The sequence below is a fragment of the Lissotriton helveticus genome, chromosome 11, assembly GCF_964261635.1.
Source record: "Lissotriton helveticus chromosome 11, aLisHel1.1, whole genome shotgun sequence".
NCBI classification, from domain to species: domain Eukaryota; kingdom Metazoa; phylum Chordata; class Amphibia; order Caudata; family Salamandridae; genus Lissotriton; species Lissotriton helveticus.
The window spans coordinates 710,070,023-710,089,362 of record NC_136072.1 but is presented as its reverse complement, the minus strand read 5'-3'; the positions used below and the strand labels follow the sequence as shown (position 1 = coordinate 710,089,362).

The window sequence follows — 19,340 nt, the reverse complement described above, 5'->3', positions numbered from 1 at the left end:
ATCTTTACATTTAGTTTGAGTTTTTGCTGTTTAATTCTGTGACTTGATGAGGATTGCGTAACGAGAAGTGAACATTTCCTTAACAAACCAAATGGTGTTCATGCAAAATCACCCGATGCTGCAAGCAGGATGCAAACCTGCGCAGGGAAACCCCATTGAATTTCGAGTCCAACGCCTTAACCACTCGGCCATCCCAGCTCCATGAGTATGATGTCACTGTTGTCGTATATGAGCCATGCGCTGCTCACGTCAGGCCGAGACCTAAAAAATTAAAGTAACAAAAGGACGGGGCAGGAACCAGCAGTGCCCTGTTGCCCTCACTTATTTCACATGCTTTCATACAATTAATAAAAATAGCAACACGTATCACTCAAAGTGAGTGACAGGGCACAGATGAGCGGTAATCATTCACTGTGCATTTATACCCTCTTTTCCCTCTATTACGGCGGTGGCAACGGGCCCTTAAGTGTACTCAGAAAAAGTCCAAAAGCCTAACCAAGACACGCTTCATGAAAAAATATTACTCTTTTCGTGATTTGTCTAGATCAGGCAAACAGGTCCAGACTACGAACCCTTCCGAGCCACCTGCTCTGTAAAACACTTCCTGGGTGTAGAAATTGTCTCAATGTTTACATCTAGTTTTTGTTTTTGCCGTTTAACTCCGTGACTTGATGAGGATTGCATAACAAGAAGTGAACATTTACTTAACTAAACCAAATGGCATTCATGCAAAAGCTCACGATGCTGCAAGCAGGATTCGAATCTGCGCAGGGAAACCCCATTGGATTTCAAGTCCAACACCTTACCCACTCGGCCATCGCAGCTGCATGTGTATGATGTCACTGTTGTCGTATACGAGCCATGCGCTGCTCACGTCAGGCCGAGACCTAAAAATTAAAGTAACGGAAGGACGGGGCATGTACCAGCAGTGCCCTGTCTCCCTCACTTATTTCGCATGCTTTCATACAATTAATAAAAATAGCAACACGCATCACTCAAAGTGAGTGAAAGGGCACAGATGAGCGGTAATCAATCACTGCACATTTCTGCCCTCTTTTCCCTGTATTACGGCGCTGGGAATGGGCCCTTAAGTGTACTCAGAAAGAGTCCAAAAGCCTAAACAAGACACGCTACATAAAAAATTACTCTTTTCGTGATTCGTCTAGATCAGGCAGGACAGGTCCAGACTACGAACCCTTCCGAGCCACCTGCTCTCTAAAACACTTCCTGGGTGTGGAAATTGTCTCAATATTTACATCTAGTTTTTGTTTTTGCCGTTTAACTCCGTGACTTGATGAGGATTGCATAACAAGAAGTGAACATTTACTTAACTAAACCAAATGGCATTCATGCAAAAGCTCACGATGCTGCAAGCAGGATTCGAATCTGCGCAGGGAAACCCCATTGGATTTCAGGTCCAACGCCTTAACCACTCGGCCGGCGCAGCTCCATGAAAATGATGTCACTGTTGTCGTATACGAGCCATGCGCTGCTCAAGTCAGACCGAGACCTAAAAAATAAAGCAACGGAAGGACGGGGCAGGTACCAGCAGTGCCCTGTTGCCCTCACTTATTTCGCATGCTTTGATACAATTAATAAAAATAGCAACACGCATCACTCAAATTGAGTGACAGGGCACAGATGAGCGGTAATCAATCACTGCACATTTCTACACTCTTTTCCCTATATTACGGCGCTGGGAATGGGCCCTTAAGAGTACTCAGAAAGAGTCCAAAAGCCTAAACAAGACACGCTACATGAAAAAATTACTCTTTTTGTGACTCGTCAAGATCAGGCAGGACAGGTCCAGACTACGAACCCTTCTGAACCACCTGCTGTCATGTAGCTCCTGAATATCCTTATATCGTGTTAAGTTAGCATAGGTACATTTGAGGTTTAAACGCCATTTTCCATTCTTGCAACTTCTGCACACGACACTTAATTGTTGACTTAGCTTTCAACCTAGTAGTTTGCCGTGGTTTATGTGAGAATAATATGTTATTGCTCTGATATCAGCTTTGCTTAATAAACTATGTCTGCACGAAGAGTGCTGAAGTTTCAGGAACAACACGATATGGAATTGTTATGAGGTCTGATCTCCACGCCTTCATAGTCATAACACAAGTGCAGCCTTTGCCAACTCTGGCTTCAGGCGGGATTGATATTGCTTTGCATGGGGCACATAGAACACACTTGATGCGGTGCACATGCAGAGAGAGAGCTGGTGTATGCTGATGTGATTCCTTCATGCTAGGACACTAAGGTATGGGCCCGCCCTAAACCAACCCAAAGAGACCTTCTTAGCTAATAATATAATATATGTGTTAGGGTGGGTGAGATATAAGTGTTGTTAACTCTTATTCATTACAGTATGTTAACATGCTGTCACCATTCGCTTTTTATGTCTTAGTAACTATGCTGGTAATTTTGCTACTGATAATAAGTATACTTGTATTATCTAAGATACTGCGCCTGAGAAGACGGCATTAGTAAATAAACATTTCAAATGCACATGTGTCTTCTTTACTCCATGTTCTGGTTTGTAATGATAATATAACGAAAGAGTGTTCATGAGTTCCACGTACCCTGAGGTACTGTAAGTTCATGTTCTGGTTTGTCTAAACATTGGGAGTTTGTTATGACCAATGAGACACTGTAGCTAGCTCGGTAAGGGGTTTGTTGGGTACTAAGGTGAGTTTTGGGTCACCCTAATTCGCCGAGGTTCCAATCCTCTGTGCACAGTTCTGTGTGAGAACAGAAACCCTGCGACATGGCGCCCAACGTTTTCGGTGGTCTTATATCATGACACTCGAGTAGTATATCGTTCAAACCTTAACCCCTTCACCTCCGTTTCCGGAAAGCGGGGTGTCGGTGATTATTCAAGCTTGATTCTTTGTTAAACGGTTTCTTTGAATTACTACCCAGTTGTGCTACAAAGTATTCTTTGTCTTTTCTTGTTTCCAGTGTTGTCATGGCGGCGGTGGCCATTGCGCAGCATAGTCGCGTAGCGGTGCGCACACATCTTCAGACGTACCAAGTCCCGGTGGATGGGATGGCTGTGATTTTAGTGGTGGGTGCAGATCCTGCGTTCCCTTTCGAGTTGTTTTACTCTTGGGTTACGTTTCCGGCTGTGGACGCAACTTCTGGTTTGTTCCACTCCTACACCGCCTCAGCTGTCCCGGCTGAGTATACACCGTACAGGGCACTGGAAATACCTATTGATCATTGGCAGCATCGTGTTTGGTTTGATGGCGCCCTCCCCCACTCTTTGTCCGCTGCGAGGTTAGGTCCACTCTCAATTCCAGGTACAAACTGGCCTGCGTTGGGTGGTTTTACCCCGCACCCGAATCACGGCGCTTGTACCCTTGCAGAAATTCGTAGGCTACATGTTGTTTCCATTTCCGTGATTCGAGCATTAGTGCAATACATCGGTCGCCACCTACCTGGTGGTCCCCAGGGGGGTGCGGCCGTGCCCATGGATCGAGGCGGTATGCGTCTCAATCCAGTGATGGTAAATTCGGTTTTTGGTGCACGTCCAGTTGACAACGATGACTTCCCGTTCTGGCTAGCAGAGAAGTTTGATCAACTGGAGGCGGTTTTTCCGAATTCTACTCCTGCTGATAAGCATAGAATGTTGACGATTACTTTACCGAAGGATTTAACTCCTGAACTTGTTGACTGTGAAAGCTGGGGGAAAACATTTGCGGCCGTTTATACGAGGTGCTTCGGCACCCCGTCTATGAATGCCCTGCCTGACATCATTAAACGTGTTCAAAATGATCACGGTCCAGAGGCAGCGGTTGAATTGGGTATGCGCCTGTGTGGTTCTTTTGAGATTGTAAGTGATCTCATACTCTCCAATGTTAAAGGAGATGCTGTGAACTTTCAGGTGTCGAACGCTTTGGCTGCTCTGCCCGATGCCGATAAACCCCGTCAGTTAGCAAAGATTGTTGTGGCCGCTTATAAGACAATTGGCCGCACAAGTAGAGGTCTGAAATATTTTTCAGTAAAGGAGAAAAAACAACCTCAGGGACAATCTGCAGTTGCAGATGTCCAACCCAAGTCCAAAAAACAGAATTGGCCTAAGAAACAGACACAGGGGAAGCAAATTAAGCAGACTCAGGATTCTTTTCCTGCACTACAGGCTCCTGCGCCGACAGAGAAAGTTTATGATTTGCGTGATCGCGCGATGATTAAATCACCTGATCGATTTCAGGGTTCTGATCAACGCTCTCCTCGTTCCTTTCAGGAAACATCGGCCCCGAAGACCGGTGGAGGAGGGGGTGGACGTGGACGTGGTGGCCAACAAGGACGTGGTCAGTCCCGCCAGACGGACGGCGCAGTGAAGCAGGAGGATTCTACGCCTAAGCGACCGCAGTTTGCGAAAAAGAAAGTCGCAGCCTTGACAGCGCATAGATATGCCACAGATAGTGAGAACGCGGCTTCGGAATCTGACGTGGGCTCTGACCTTGCTGGACAGCGCGGCGGAGATTACCATAGTCAGAGAGGCGCTCCGTCCACTACTGAGGGTGACAGCGACTGAAGTGTTCGTTGTAATTGAAACAGCCGATACGAGACTAGCTCCCCCTGAAAGACTTTTTGAAATTGTCCTGTTAATTGAAGGTGACATACAGCGTACTGTAAGAGCGGTATTTTGGGAGAACCTATCGTCGACGTACGACATTTTACTTTCCGAGGCTGACTGGCCCCCACCTTTTGTGCTCGCGGCGCCGCGAGGGGAGGAGGTGATCCTTCCCAGTTTCGCGCACACTGTCTCAACTGAGCATGCGCAGCATTTTGCAGAAGAGTGGGCTCGGGCTCCTGCGCCGGCTCTGTACCGCAACCGATGTGGTTGGGACAAATTGTCGCCTTGCCACGAAATTCCTTTGCGGTCTGAGCCGCAGCCTCAGCCTCAATATCCCATACGGCGGGAAGCTAAAGCTGCCGTCGCAGAAATCCTTGAACAATTGGAATATCAGGGAGTTATTGAAACGTGTGTGTCACCGATGAATAATCCCCTTTTTACTGTGACCAAGCCTGCCGGATCATATCGTTTGGTATTGGATTACCGGCATTTGAACTCGCATTGCCGTAACTGTGCAGTACAGAATACTCACGGCTCTGCTCTAGTGGATAGTCTAGTGCGTAAGCGTTTCAAGACAACGCTTGACATTTCCAACGGTTTTTATGCCCACCGATTGGATAGCTTTAGCTCCCAATGGACAAGTTTTACGTCCGCTGGTGTGCAAAAACGCTTCCGGCGACTCCCGATGGGCTACAAAAATAGTCCTGGAGTTTTCACCTCCCGAATAGTCACTCTATTAGAGAGTATCGATCCGGATGCATGTTCTTATGTGGATGACATTTATCTCACAGACGACGAGATTTGGATGCATCTGTGTCGTGTGAATTCGATAATTTGTAACTTTGCAGATATGGGTTACAAATTTAATTTTGCAAAATCGCACATTGCAGAACACACAGTGTTGTTCCTCGGCTATGAGCTGAACAATGAAGGTCGGGGATTGGCTCCTCACTTCTTGGAGAAATGCGCACAGTTGCGCGCTCCTACAACACTGAAAAAATTACAGTCTTTGCTGGGCTTCTTGAATTTTGGCAGAACTTACGTTCCGGAATATGCCCAGCGTATCAAGCCTTTGTATGCTTTGATACAACCAACTTTCTCAAAATCATGCTGGCTGCCTGAGCATTCGGCCATTTTGCAATCATTGCAGGCTGATCTGCTCGTCTCTAAATACTTACTGACTCGTGATAACCACACCAACCTGGTGATAAGAATAATTCCAGGGGCGGTGGGTTTCACGTACCTGACTTTCAATGAAGGTGACACAGTGCCTATTGCTTACATGTCACACTTGTACACTTCGGCTGAATTGCGGTTTCCCACTGTGGAGAAAGTTTTAACTGCTGTACAGATGGCGATTCTTAAAGAACGAGCTCTGTCACAGGGGAAACGCATGTTAGTGGTAACACCCTGTCCTCATTTGGAGGCAGTCACGAAAGCCAGTGTACCTAATTCTAAAGCTTTGCACCCACGGTGGATTCAATGGGCAGCGTCATTGACGTCCACGGATGTCACGTTTATTTTTGACGCCTCATTACGGTCGCAAGAGTACTTGCAGTATGAGTTCGTTCATCCTGCTCCTCTGGCTATGCGACCTTTGGAGGACTTCCATTGCATCATTTACACTGATGGGTCGGCGCAGGTTGCTCATGGCTCTAAACATGCCTACGTTTCCGCATGCGCTATTGTGGTTGGTGCTATGTTGAACGATGAATTCATTTCCAGGGAGGTACACACGTTGCCCCTGGGCGATTGCACTGCACAATTGGCTGAGCTTCGTGCTCTTTTACTAGCGTTGGAGTACGCAGATCCAAGTGTTACTACTCTGATTGTAAGTGATTCTTACTACTGTGTCCAGTCTTACAATGAGAACTTGTTCTTTTGGATTCAGAATGATTTTCATGATTCCAAGGGTAGCACAATAAAACATAAAATGATCTGGGTTCGAGTGGCAGAGCTTAAGGCTATGTTGCCACTCGTTTATGTGATTCATACTCTCGGTCATCAGCGCGTAGGAGTTCACGCTGTTGGCAATTCGCTTGCTGATGAGGCGGCGAAATCTGCAGTATCTACATACTTAGTTGCAGCGGTTACTAGATCCAAAACCAGGATTGATAGCGACATCTTGGCGGAAGTTGCTGCCTCTGAGAAGGGAAGTAAACATCCTGCGGGATTCCCTTCGAAGTACAACTACCACTTAAGTCCCGAAAAGGTTCCTTTTGTGACAATTCCTGACGTTGGGGAACGGCTGATTCCCAACTCTGATCGCAGAGCAGACTTGATTACAGCGGCACATTAAGGTGTGGCGTCTGCGCATGCGGGCGTCTCGGCCACTGTAACTCAATTACAACAACGTTTCTGGTGGCGGGGACTATACAAACAGACGCGTGATTATGTCCTTCTTTGTGACATATGCCAGCAGATTAAACCTTCGACTGCTACGCGTCCGCCACAGACTCAGTTGTACATTTCTAATAAACCGCTAGGTTGTGTTTATTTAGATCACTGCGGTCCTTTTTCATCTGATACTGCGTATAAGTACATCTTAGTAGCAGTTGACTCATGCACACGCTTTGTGTGGGTATGGCCACATCGCAGCGCTGATTCACGGACTGTCATTAGAGATTTCCATGTCTTTATAGGGATTTTTGCCTGTGGTACCTTCCATTCGGATCAGGGTCCGGCTTTCGCCTCTAAGGCGTATAAGGATGCCATGACTTCGTTGGGGGTCCAAGTCAAGTTTTCGTCTCCCTACAGACCTGAGGGTAACAGTGTAGTTGAGCGAATGAACCGTGATTTAAAGCAATCTTTGACAGCCCGAGTTATAGGCACTGGCAGAAACTGGCTGGCTCACCTCTATGGCGTGCAGCGTGCTCTTAATAATCTCCCTAGAAGGTCTCTGGGTGGGCGGACCCCATACGAAATGCTCTTTGGCATCAAGATGTACGTCCCTGACCTTGACAGTCTAGACTGTGTGGTTCGCGCCACTTCCTTTGACGCAGATGAACATTGCAATGTTTTACAGAATCTACAAAAGACCAGAGACAGTCTTGCAAAGGAACATTTGCCCTCCACGTCGGATGATGCGTTGCAGATCCCGGTAGTTGGCTGGCTACCCCAAGTTGGCGAACTGGTTCGAGAGAAGATCGATAACAAGAAAGAATTTGGTCCTTCCTATCGAGCTCCGGTTCCTGTCCTTGGGGTGAAGGGCACAAGAACATTCATTTTACCACCACTTCCTGGTCGTAAGGAAAACAGGTTTATTTCAATTGACAATGTCAAGATACACAGAGTGGCCGATTCTTCTTAGCATGACACCGGCTGTTTCCTGTCCTTCCATTGTGAGAAATTCAGTTATGCCCACTGCTTCTAATATTGAACCTGAAGTGGCCATCAAATTACCTGCTCTTTCCAGTCCTTTATTAAATAATTTACCCGGAACTAACATTGATGAGATAGACTATGCCTACCCCACTGATTTGTCCATACCTGACCTGCAAGCACGTTTAGCCACGGAATCCAGATTTTCTTTTGACTCTGTTTCCCTTGCCTCAAGGAAATCCTCTCGTTTTGCAGTTTATGCTAGCCTGTTTAAAAAACATTTTTTGATACCCCCTTGGACATACATTTGGCTGGTCCTTTTTTCAGTTTACCTTTTTATGTCAATTGGTTTTGTGTTTTATTTTTTTCGAATCATGAATGGACACTATGTCGAGGAAAGAACTTGCATTACTCATCTGAATGGAACTTTGGCCCCGCTTTCCTCGTCCCATTCTACACACAGATTTAAAAGAGACTTGACTTTGGTTAACATCACAGCATGGCCTGTCCTTGATGGAATCGTGTGGGATGCAGTTCGGTTTCAGATTCATGGCCCAACGGAAGTCGTTAATGTCCCTAATGTACTTAGAGTGAATATGGGGGATGTGGTGAAACAAAACATTCGTTCTGATGACTGGGATGTCAATGCTGTAGAAAGTTTATTTTCTAATTTGCAGTACTATGCTGCATTTGATGCTGAGGATTTATATTTAGAATCTGCTAATTATGGTGAATTATTCTGTTACCAACATTATGGCAATCACTTCTTACACAAAACATCTTCCAGAAGGGATACTGTTAACTTTACTCAGTGGGAACATTGCCCAGCGCCTCATCAGGGGAGTTCTGAAACATTTCTGAAAAAGTATACTTACTTCAATGACTTTAATCAGTCCAATCCCGAGTCCTTTTATTTTAAATTTCGGAAAATGCCAATGTCCAAGGTTAGACTTACCGATACTAAATTGTTGTATTCGAAGGCCTTCCTTGATCGATTAGTTACTGGAGGCTATGAGTTATGGAAGGATACAATAGACCTTAAATCAGTTTGGGGTTCAAGGGCCTGGCAGGTACAAGGCACTGAGGCTTTGCACCGTGCATGTCTCATCCCGAATCATATGTTGTTTCTAAATGAAACGATTTCCCAGACCACATGCTTTGGATTAGCTACTTCTAAAAAGTTAAACACTCCTTCTTTCCCGGAGTTGGAGGAATATGATGGTTGGAGTAATTTTACTCAGTTGTCCATTAGAGAATTACAGACTCTACTTCTTAATTCCTCCTTTAACATTTCCAGTATGAATCCTAAGGGTTGGCTGCTTTGGCACCGTAGTGCTGATTCTTGCCAACATAGATTTTTGAATTTAACTGACGGTTTTACAACTGTTAGATCTGATCCCCGGTTTAACTTGGGTCATACTGTCACCTCTTATTCTGTAGCCAAATTGTGTCAAACTTGGCTGAAACATTCTACTTTACCTGCGGTTAAGAATCACCTATCTAAACTAAATGCAGAAGTGGACTTGAATGATTTCATTAAAGGCCCGGCTAGTGGCAGGTCGAAAAGGTGGTTATATGGGGTTTACAATGACATTTGGAAACTTTCACAGATAGAGGCTGCTACACGCCTTAGGGCTATTGATCAAGCGAATCTTGAGAAAGTGCTTGCAGTTGTTGACAATAGCATTAATGTGCTTTCCTCTAGAATTTACACATTGGATAATATTGTGTTGTCAGTTGTCGATATTGTGCATGATGAAGTGTCAGTATTATACCATGGTCAGAATCAATTACGATCAATCATGCAGTTTGCATGGACCCTTCAAACTCTAAAAATGGGTAAAGTTCCCAGGGGGTACATGAACGTGTCTTCTTTATTTGCACCGTTTAATTTGACTGACAAACAACGCTTGCTTTCAATGCGTGATGCCTCCTTTTCTATGTTACATATTGAAAGGTTGGAATCTTTACCTTTTTCCGTGGCAGAAGCCACTGCTGCAACGTGGCTTATCCACGGTTTGATAACGCTGCCTTTTGCTTTATATAAATTTTCAAATTGTATGAAATATGTACCCATAGGTCGTTATGAACCTTTAGGTAGCGGTTTCCTCCATGAAGTCTGGTTGCTTCCATACACATACAGATGTTTTAAGGATGACCAGGAAGTTTATCTGACTGGGGAGGAGTGTACTGAGATGCCAGATCATTCTTTAATGTGTAGACACATACAGTTACATGGTTCATGCAACAGGGACCGACCGAATATGGCTTGCGTTTTGCAAGGCACGCCAGTTCCTGCTATCATCCCCACGTTTAAATTATTAGAGAATGGTAGTTATTTAATGCTCAATAATGAGGACTGTTGTGGGTTAATTAAAGGTATAGCTTTCATCGTAACAGTAAGTGAGCGGGTTATTTGCTGCAGAAATGTGCTTTATCCTCCCACACGTGAACATAGGGAGTCTTCCATCTGGCCACAGATACCAACCTTGGGAGCAGAATTCAGAGGCATGGCAAGCATAAGGGCTCTTTGGTCCCAGAAAGGGGTGGCCTTGAGCTCGGCCCGTGAAACTTTCGTGCTTCACATTGCAAACACCCGTACAGAGGTTCAGGCTCTTTTGAATACTGATTTGCCTTTGCATTTCGGAGCGATGGTTCGAACTATCTTTAACGCATCCTCCACAAAAGGCCTAGCACATTTTTTTAAAGTTGTTAGCAGTGGTCTCGTGACTTCCTTTGAAAAGATTTTTGGAGTCATCCCTGCTTTCTTCCATTCTATTTTTTCATCCTTGTTTGGAGGGTTCCCATTTTTACTTGCATTAGCGGCTGGCGCTCTAGTGGTTTTCTGTCTTTTTAAATATGGATGTCCTTCCTGTGCAAGACCCGGCGCAACAGCTACTGACGCAGTTTCGCAACCGCATGCTTGAATATTATGGCACACTGCCGTTGGCGACATTGAGCACGGCATATGGATTATCTTTTCGATTCTCCTATTTCACCTGTGTCCAGCCTGTATTTCACTGCCTGACCTGTGAGTTCCATTGGGCCATTGATTTGTGTCTCTGCGGACCGGTTTCTCCTGACGTCGATTTTAATCAGCTGATGAGTCCTATCATTGCTCACGAGTTGGTTTGTTCTGACGAGAGGATTATGGCCTTAGCAGTGGCACATGGACTAATTGGTCCCTGGGATATATTGTCGGCAGCACGGAATTTCTTGGAACTAGGTTTTCTTGAAAACCCGCCGAGCTGTCCTCTGATGGTTATAGAGGATCCGGTGCTGGGAGAACACGTATGTTCTTTTCAACTTTTAAATTGGATGGCTGAACTGTTTTCGGATGAGGACAGTGATTTCCTATTGGAGGCTGTTGCTACTTACTTTGCATATACAGTTTTGTCATAGACACTGTCTCAGATTGACATGCTGATCAATAGCATTTCATTGATTTTATTGACTTATTTGTCATGTTTTTTATTATTTCCTTGCCTATTGGCTTGAGCCACGTTATATTTTTGGGCTATTTTTTAGCATTAATTTTTAAATGTTTAGTTTCGGATCATGTCAAAAATCAGAGTTCCTTCTCCTGAGTTCACTATGAATCAGATCTATAATCGGTCATGGGGTGTTGACTAAGGGCGCTAGGGTTTGTAGTGTTACATTAGTTACCAAATTTACACTTTAATGCAAATGGTGCCCACAAGTATCAGCAATGACATGAAACAGTAATGTTTTGTATAAAAATATTGATCAATCATTTATTAAAAAACAGAATAAAAACAAATTAAATAAAATGGCAACATATACAGGATTTCCAATTTTATCATAAGGTTTTCAAACACAAAAAACATTCATCATATTTAAAAAGATTACTATCAAATCGTTGTGCTGTCATTTATACAATAATTTTGATTAAAAACAGATTTATCATAGGAACGAAAAAGTGTCGACGCAGCGTTTCGGTGCCTCTTTGTTTTGCACCTTCTTCAAGGACTCGTTCACGATTCACTTAATATACTCCAGGTAAATTTCTCCTGGTGATATTTCTCATCATTCTAATTTAGCACGTTTCTTCGTATGCTAGCTGTATTTCCTTGTCTCTTTTCTCTTGTACAAGTGCCTTTAGTTGGGCGTCACCTGTTTTAGGAGAGATTGGGGACACGCTTCAGTCCGGTCCACTTTTACTCTTGATCTTTTGAGAGTAATGGAGGACGCCTCTGGGAGCTACCTTCTGGTAATTTCATCAACCATTTACTCTGTATGGTTAGAATGAAAATTGCGGAGGTTTATTTCCTTCTCCTTATAGCTTCATCTTTGTGGGGCTTTTTTAGCACATTAGCGGTCCACTCTTTAAAGGATAGCTGAACTGCACGGCGTCCTCCACCTTCCTGGGCTTGTTTGTTTCGGATCATGCTCGTTTACTGTTGAGTTCTGCTCTCATGAGATGGCACTTCTGTTATCATATTTAGTCCGTTCTCGGATCAAGGGGGGGTGTCATGTAGCTCCTGAATATCCTTATATCGTGTTAAGTTAGCATAGGTACATTTGAGGTTTAAACGCCATTTTCCATTCTTGCAACTTCTGCACACGACACTTAATTGTTGACTTAGCTTTCAACCTAGTAGTTTGCCGTGGTTTATGTGAGAATAATATGTTATTGCTCTGATATCAGCTTTGCTTAATAAACTATGTCTGCACGAAGAGTGCTGAAGTTTCAGGAACAACACGATATGGAATTGTTATGAGGTCTGATCTCCACGCCTTCATAGTCATAACACAAGTGCAGCCTTTGCCAACTCTGGCTTCAGGCGGGATTGATATTGCTTTGCATGGGGCACATAGAACACACTTGATGCGGTGCACATGCAGAGAGAGAGCTGGTGTATGCTGATGTGATTCCTTCATGCTAGGACACTAAGGTATGGGCCAGCCCTAAACCAACCCAAAGAGACCTTCTTAGCTAATAATATAATATATGTGTTAGGGTGGGTGAGATATAAGTGTTGTTAACTCTTATTCATTACAGTATGTTAACATGCTGTCACCATTCGCTTTTTATGTCTTAGTAACTATGCTGGTAATTTTGCTACTGATAATAAGTATACTTGTATTATCTAAGATACTGCGCCTGAGAAGACGGCATTAGTAAATAAACATTTCAAATGCACATGTGTCTTCTTTACTCCATGTTCTGGTTTGTAATGATAATATAACGAAAGAGTGTTCATGAGTTCCACGTACCCTGAGGTACTGTAAGTTCATGTTCTGGTTTGTCTAAACATTGGGAGTTTGTTATGACCAATGAGACACTGTAGCTAGCTCGGTAAGGGGTTTGTTGGGTACTAAGGTGAGTTTTGGGTCACCCTAATTCGCCGAGGTTCCAATCCTCTGTGCACAGTTCTGTGTGAGAACAGAAACCCTGCGACATGGCGCCCAACGTTTTCGGTGGTCTTATATCATGACACTCGAGTAGTATATCGTTCAAACCTTAACCCCTTCACCTCCGTTTCCGGAAAGCGGGGTGTCGGTGAAACCTCCCTATTTTTTGAAATAGGTCTTATTCAAGCTTGATTCTTTGTTAAACGGTTTCTTTGAATTACTACCCAGTTGTGCTACAAAGTATTCTTTGTCTTTTCTTGTTTCCAGTGTTGTCATGGCGGCGGTGGCCATTGCGCAGCATAGTCGCGTAGCGGTGCGCACACATCTTCAGACGTACCAAGTCCCGGTGGATGGGATGGCTGTGATTTTAGTGGTGGGTGCAGATCCGGCGTTCCCTTTCGAGTTGTTTTACTCTTGGGTTACGTTTCCGGCTGTGGACGCAACTTCTGGTTTGTTCCACTCCTACACCGCCTCAGCTGTCCCGGCTGAGTATACACCGTACAGGGCACTGGAAATACCTATTGATCATTGGCAGCATCGTGTTTGGTTTGATGGCGCCCTCCCCCACTCTTTGTCCGCTGCGAGGTTAGGTCCACTCTCAATTCCAGGTACAAACTGGCCTGCGTTGGGTGGTTTTACCCCGCACCCGAATCACGGCGCTTGTACCCTTGCAGAAATTCGTAGGCTACATGTTGTTTCCATTTCCGTGATTCGAGCATTAGTGCAATACATCGGTCGCCACCTACCTGGTGGTCCCCAGGGGGGTGCGGCCGTGCCCATGGATCGAGGCGGTATGCGTCTCAATCCAGTGATGGTAAATTCGGTTTTTGGTGCACGTCCAGTTGACAACGATGACTTCCCGTTCTGGCTAGCAGAGAAGTTTGATCAACTGGAGGCGGTTTTTCCGAATTCTACTCCTGCTGATAAGCATAGAATGTTGACGATTACTTTACCGAAGGATTTAACTCCTGAACTTGTTGACTGTGAAAGCTGGGGGAAAACATTTGCGGCCATTTATACGAGGTGCTTCGGCACCCCGTCTATGAATGCCCTGCCTGACATCATTAAACGTGTTCAAAATGATCACGGTCCAGAGGCAGCGGTTGAATTGGGTATGCGCCTGTGTGGTTCTTTTGAGATTGTAAGTGATCTCATACTCTCCAATGTTAAAGGAGATGCTGTGAACTTTCAGGTGTCGAACGCTTTGGCTGCTCTGCCCGATGCCGATAAACCCCGTCAGTTAGCAAAGATTGTTGTGGCCGCTTATAAGACAATTGGCCGCACAAGTAGAGGTCTGAAATATTTTTCAGTAAAGGAGAAAAAACAACCTCAGGGACAATCTGCAGTTGCAGATGTCCAACCCAAGTCCAAAATTGGCCTAAGAAACAGACACAGGGGAAGCAAATTAAGCAGACTCAGGTTTCTTTTCCTGCACTACAGGCTCCTGCGCCGACAGAGAAAGTTTATGATTTGCGTGATCGCGCGATGATTAAATCACCTGATCGATTTCAGGGTTCTGATCAACGCTCTCCTCGTTCCTTTCAGGAAACATCGGCCCCGAAGACCGGTGGAGGAGGGGGTGGACGTGGACGTGGTGGCCAACAAGGACGTGGTCAGTCCCGCCAGACGGACGGCGCAGTGAAGCAGGAGGATTCTACGCCTAAGCGACCGCAGTTTGCGAAAAAGAAAGTCGCAGCCTTGACAGCGCATAGATATGCCACAGATAGTGAGAACGCGGCTTCGGAATCTGACGTGGGCTCTGACCTTGCTGGACAGCGCGGCGGAGATTACCATAGTCAGAGAGGCGCTCCGTCCACTACTGAGGGTGACAGCGACTGAAGTGTTCGTTGTAATTGAAACAGCCGATACGAGACTAGCTCCCCCTGAAAGACTTTTTGAAATTGTCCTGTTAATTGAAGGTGACATACAGCGTACTGTAAGAGGGGTATTTTGGGAGAACCTATCGTCGACGTACGACATTTTACTTTCCGAGGCTGACTGGCCCCCACCTTTTGTGCTCGCGGCGCCGCAAGGGGAGGAGGTGATCCTTCCCAGTTTCGCGCACACTGTCTCAACTGAGCATGCGCAGCATTTTGCAGAAGAGTGGGCTCGGGCTCCTGCGCCGGCTCTGTACCGCAACCGATGTGGTTGGGACAAATTGTCGCCTTGCCACGAAATTCCTTTGCGGTCTGAGCCGCAGCCTCAGCCTCAATATCCCATACGGTGGGAAGCTAAAGCTGCCGTCGCAGAAATCCTTGAACAATTGGAATATCAGGGAGTTATTGAAACGTGTGTGTCACCGATGAATAATCCCCTTTTTACTGTGACCAAGCCTGACGGATCATATCGTTTGGTATTGGATTACCGGCATTTGAACTCGCATTGCCGTAACTGTGCAGTACAGAATACTCACGGCTCTGCTCTAGTGGATAGTCTAGTGCGTAAGCGTTTCAAGACAACGCTTGACATTTCCAACGGTTTTTATGCCCACCGATTGGATAGCTTTAGCTCCCAATGGACAAGTTTTACGTCCGCTGGTGTGCAAAAACGCTTCCGGCGACTCCCGATGGGCTACAAAAATAGTCCTGGAGTTTTCACCTCCCGAATAGTCACTCTATTAGAGAGTATCGATCCGGATGCATGTTCTTATGTGGATGACATTTATCTCACAGACGACGAGATTTGGATGCATCTGTGTCGTGTGAATTCGATAATTTGTAACTTTGCAGATATGGGTTACAAATTTAATTTTGCAAAATCGCACATTGCAGAACACACAGTGTTGTTCCTCGGCTATGAGCTGAACAATGAAGGTCGGGGATTGGCTCCTCACTTCTTGGAGAAATGCGCACAGTTGCGCGCTCCTACAACACTGAAAAAATTACAGTCTTTGCTGGGCTTCTTGAATTTTGGCAGAACTTACGTTCCGGAATATGCCCAGCGTATCAAGCCTTTGTATGCTTTGATACAACCAACTTTCTCAAAATCATGCTGGCTGCCTGAGCATTCGGCCATTTTGCAATCATTGCAGGCTGATCTGCTCGCCTCTAAATACTTACTGACTCGTGATAACCACACCAACCTGGTGATAAGAATAATTCCAGGGGCGGTGGGTTTCACGTACCTGACTTTCAATGAAGGTGACACAGTGCCTATTGCTTACATGTCACACTTGTACACTTCGGCTGAATTGCGGTTTCCCACTGTGGAGAAAGTTTTAACTGCTGTACAGATGGCGATTCTTAAAGAACGAGCTCTGTCACAGGGGAAACGCATGTTAGTGGTAACACCCTGTCCTCATTTGGAGGCAGTCACGAAAGCCAGTGTACCTAATTCTAAAGCTTTGCACCCACGGTGGATTCAATGGGCAGCGTCATTGACGTCCACGGATGTCACGTTTATTTTTGACGCCTCATTACGGTCGCAAGAGTACTTGCAGTATGAGTTCGTTCATCCTGCTCCTCTGGCTATGCGACCTTTGGAGGACTTCCATTGCATCATTTACACTGATGGGTCGGCGCAGGTTGCGCATGGCTCTAAACATGCCTACGTTTCCGCATGCGCTATTGTGGTTGGTGCTATGTTGAACGATGAATTCATTTCCAGGGAGGTACACACGTTGCCCCTGGGCGATTGCACTGCACAATTGGCTGAGCTTCGTGCTCTTTTACTAGCGTTGGAGTACGCAGATCCAAGTGTTACTACTCTGATTGTAAGTGATTCTTACTACTGTGTCCAGTCTTACAATGAGAACTTGTTCTTTTGGATTCAGAATGATTTTCATGATTCCAAGGGTAGCACAATAAAACATAAAATGATCTGGGTTCGAGTGGCAGAGCTTAAGACTATGTTGCCACTCGTTTATGTGATTCATACTCTCGGTCATCAGCGCGTAGGAGTTCACGCTGTTGGCAATTCGCTTGCTGATGAGGCGGCGAAATCTGCAGTATCTACATACTTAGTTGCAGCGGTTACTAGATCCAAAACCAGGATTGATAGCGACATCTTGGCGGAAGTTGCTGCCTCTGAGAAGGGAAGTAAACATCCTGCGGGATTCCCTTCGAAGTACAAATACCACTTAAGTCCCGAAAAAGTTCCTTTTGTGACAATTCCTGACGTTGGGGAACGGCTGATTCCCAACTCTGATCGCAGAGCAGACTTGATTACAGCGGCACATTAAGGTGTGGCGTCTGCGCATGCGGGCGTCTCGGCCACTGTAACTCAATTACAACAACGTTTCTGGTGGCGGGGACTATACAAACAGACGCGTGATTATGTCCTTCTTTGTGACATATGCCAGCAGATTAAACCTTCGACTGCTACGCGTCCGCCACAGACTCAGTTGTACATTTCTAATAAACCGCTAGGTTGTGTTTATTTAGATCACTGCGGTCCTTTTTCATCTGATACTGCGTATAAGTACATCTTAGTAGCAGTTGACTCATGCACACGCTTTGTGTGGGTATGGCCACATCGCAGCGCTGATTCACGGACTGTCATTAGAGATTTCCATGTCTTTATAGGGATTTTTGCCTGTGGTACCTTCCATTCGGATCAGGGTCCGGCTTTCGCCTCTAAGGCGTATAAGGATGCCATGACTTCGTTGGGGGTCCAAGTCAAGTTTTCGTCTCCCTACAGACCTGAGGGTAACAGTGTAGTTGAGCGAATGAACCGTGATTTAAAGCAATCTTTGACAGCCCGAGTTATAGGCACTGGCAGAAACTGGCTGGCTCACCTCTATGGCGTGCAGCGTGCTCTTAATAATCTCCCTAGAAGGTCTCTGGGTGGGCGGACCCCATACGAAATGCTCTTTGGCATCAAGATGTACGTCCCTGACCTTGACAGTCTAGACTGTGTGGTTCGCGCCACTTCCTTTGACGCAGATGAACATTGCAATGTTTTACAGAATCTACAAAAGACCAGAGACAGTCTTGCAAAGGAACATTTGCCCTCCACGTCGGATGATGCGTTGCAGATCCCGGTAGTTGGCTGGCTACCCCAAGTTGGCGAACTGGTTCGAGAGAAGATCGATAACAAGAAAGAATTTGGTCCTTCCTATCGAGCTCCGGTTCCTGTCCTTGGGGTGAAGGGCACAAGAACATTCATTTTACCACCACTTCCTGGTCGTAAGGAAAACAGGTTTATTTCAATTGACAATGTCAAGATACACAGAGTGGCCGATTCTTCTTAGCATGACACCGGCTGTTTCCTGTCCTTCCATTGTGAGAAATTCAGTTATGCCCACTGCTTCTAATATTGAACCTGAAGTGGCCATCAAATTACCTGCTCTTTCCAGTCCTTTATTAAATAATTTACCCGGAACTAACATTGATGAGATAGACTATGCCTACCCCACTGATTTGTCCATACCTGACCTGCAAGCACGTTTAGCCACGGAATCCAGATTTTCTTTTGACTCTGTTTCCCTTGCCTCAAGGAAACCCTCTCGTTTTGCAGTTTATGCTAGCCTGTTTAAAAAACATTTTTTGATACCCCCTTGGACATACATTTGGCTGGTCCTTTTTTCAGTTTACCTTTTTATGTCAATTGGTTTTGTGTTTTATTTTTTTCGAATCATGAATGGACACTATGTCGAGGAAAGAACTTGCATTACTCATCTGAATGGAACTTTGGCCCCGCTTTCCTCGTCCCATTCTACACACAGATTTAAAAGAGACTTGACTTTGGTTAACATCATAGCATGGCCTGTCCTTGATGGAATCGTGTGGGATGCAGTTCGGTTTCAGATTCATGGCCCAACGGAAGTCGTTAATGTCCCTAATGTACTTAGAGTGAATATGGGGGATGTGGTGAAACAAAACATTCGTTCTGATGACTGGGATGTCAATGCTGTAGAAAGTTTATTTTCTGATTTGCAGTACTATGCTGCATTTGATGCTGAGGATTTATATTTAGAATCTGCTAATTATGGTGAATTATTCTGTTACCAACATTATGGCAATCACTTCTTACACAAAACATCTTCCAGAAGGGATACTGTTAACTTTACTCAGTGGGAACATTGCCCAGCGCCTCATCAGGGGAGTTCTGAAACATT

At 45.3% G+C, this 19,340-nt stretch overlaps 3 non-coding genes across 3 annotated transcripts; all 3 read right to left on the bottom strand.

Annotated features, from left to right (window-relative positions):
• Positions 1-116: 116 nt before the first annotated feature.
• On the bottom strand, positions 117-198 carry TRNAS-CGA (transfer RNA serine (anticodon CGA)). The gene has a single exon. It is a non-coding gene; the product is annotated as a tRNA-Ser (tRNA).
• A 544-nt stretch (positions 199-742) lies between these two features.
• On the bottom strand, positions 743-824 carry TRNAS-UGA (transfer RNA serine (anticodon UGA)). Its single transcript has one exon. It is a non-coding gene; the product is annotated as a tRNA-Ser (tRNA).
• A 541-nt stretch (positions 825-1,365) lies between these two features.
• Positions 1,366-1,447, bottom strand: TRNAS-UGA (transfer RNA serine (anticodon UGA)). Its single transcript has one exon. It is a non-coding gene; the product is annotated as a tRNA-Ser (tRNA).
• Positions 1,448-19,340: the final 17,893 nt, after the last annotated feature.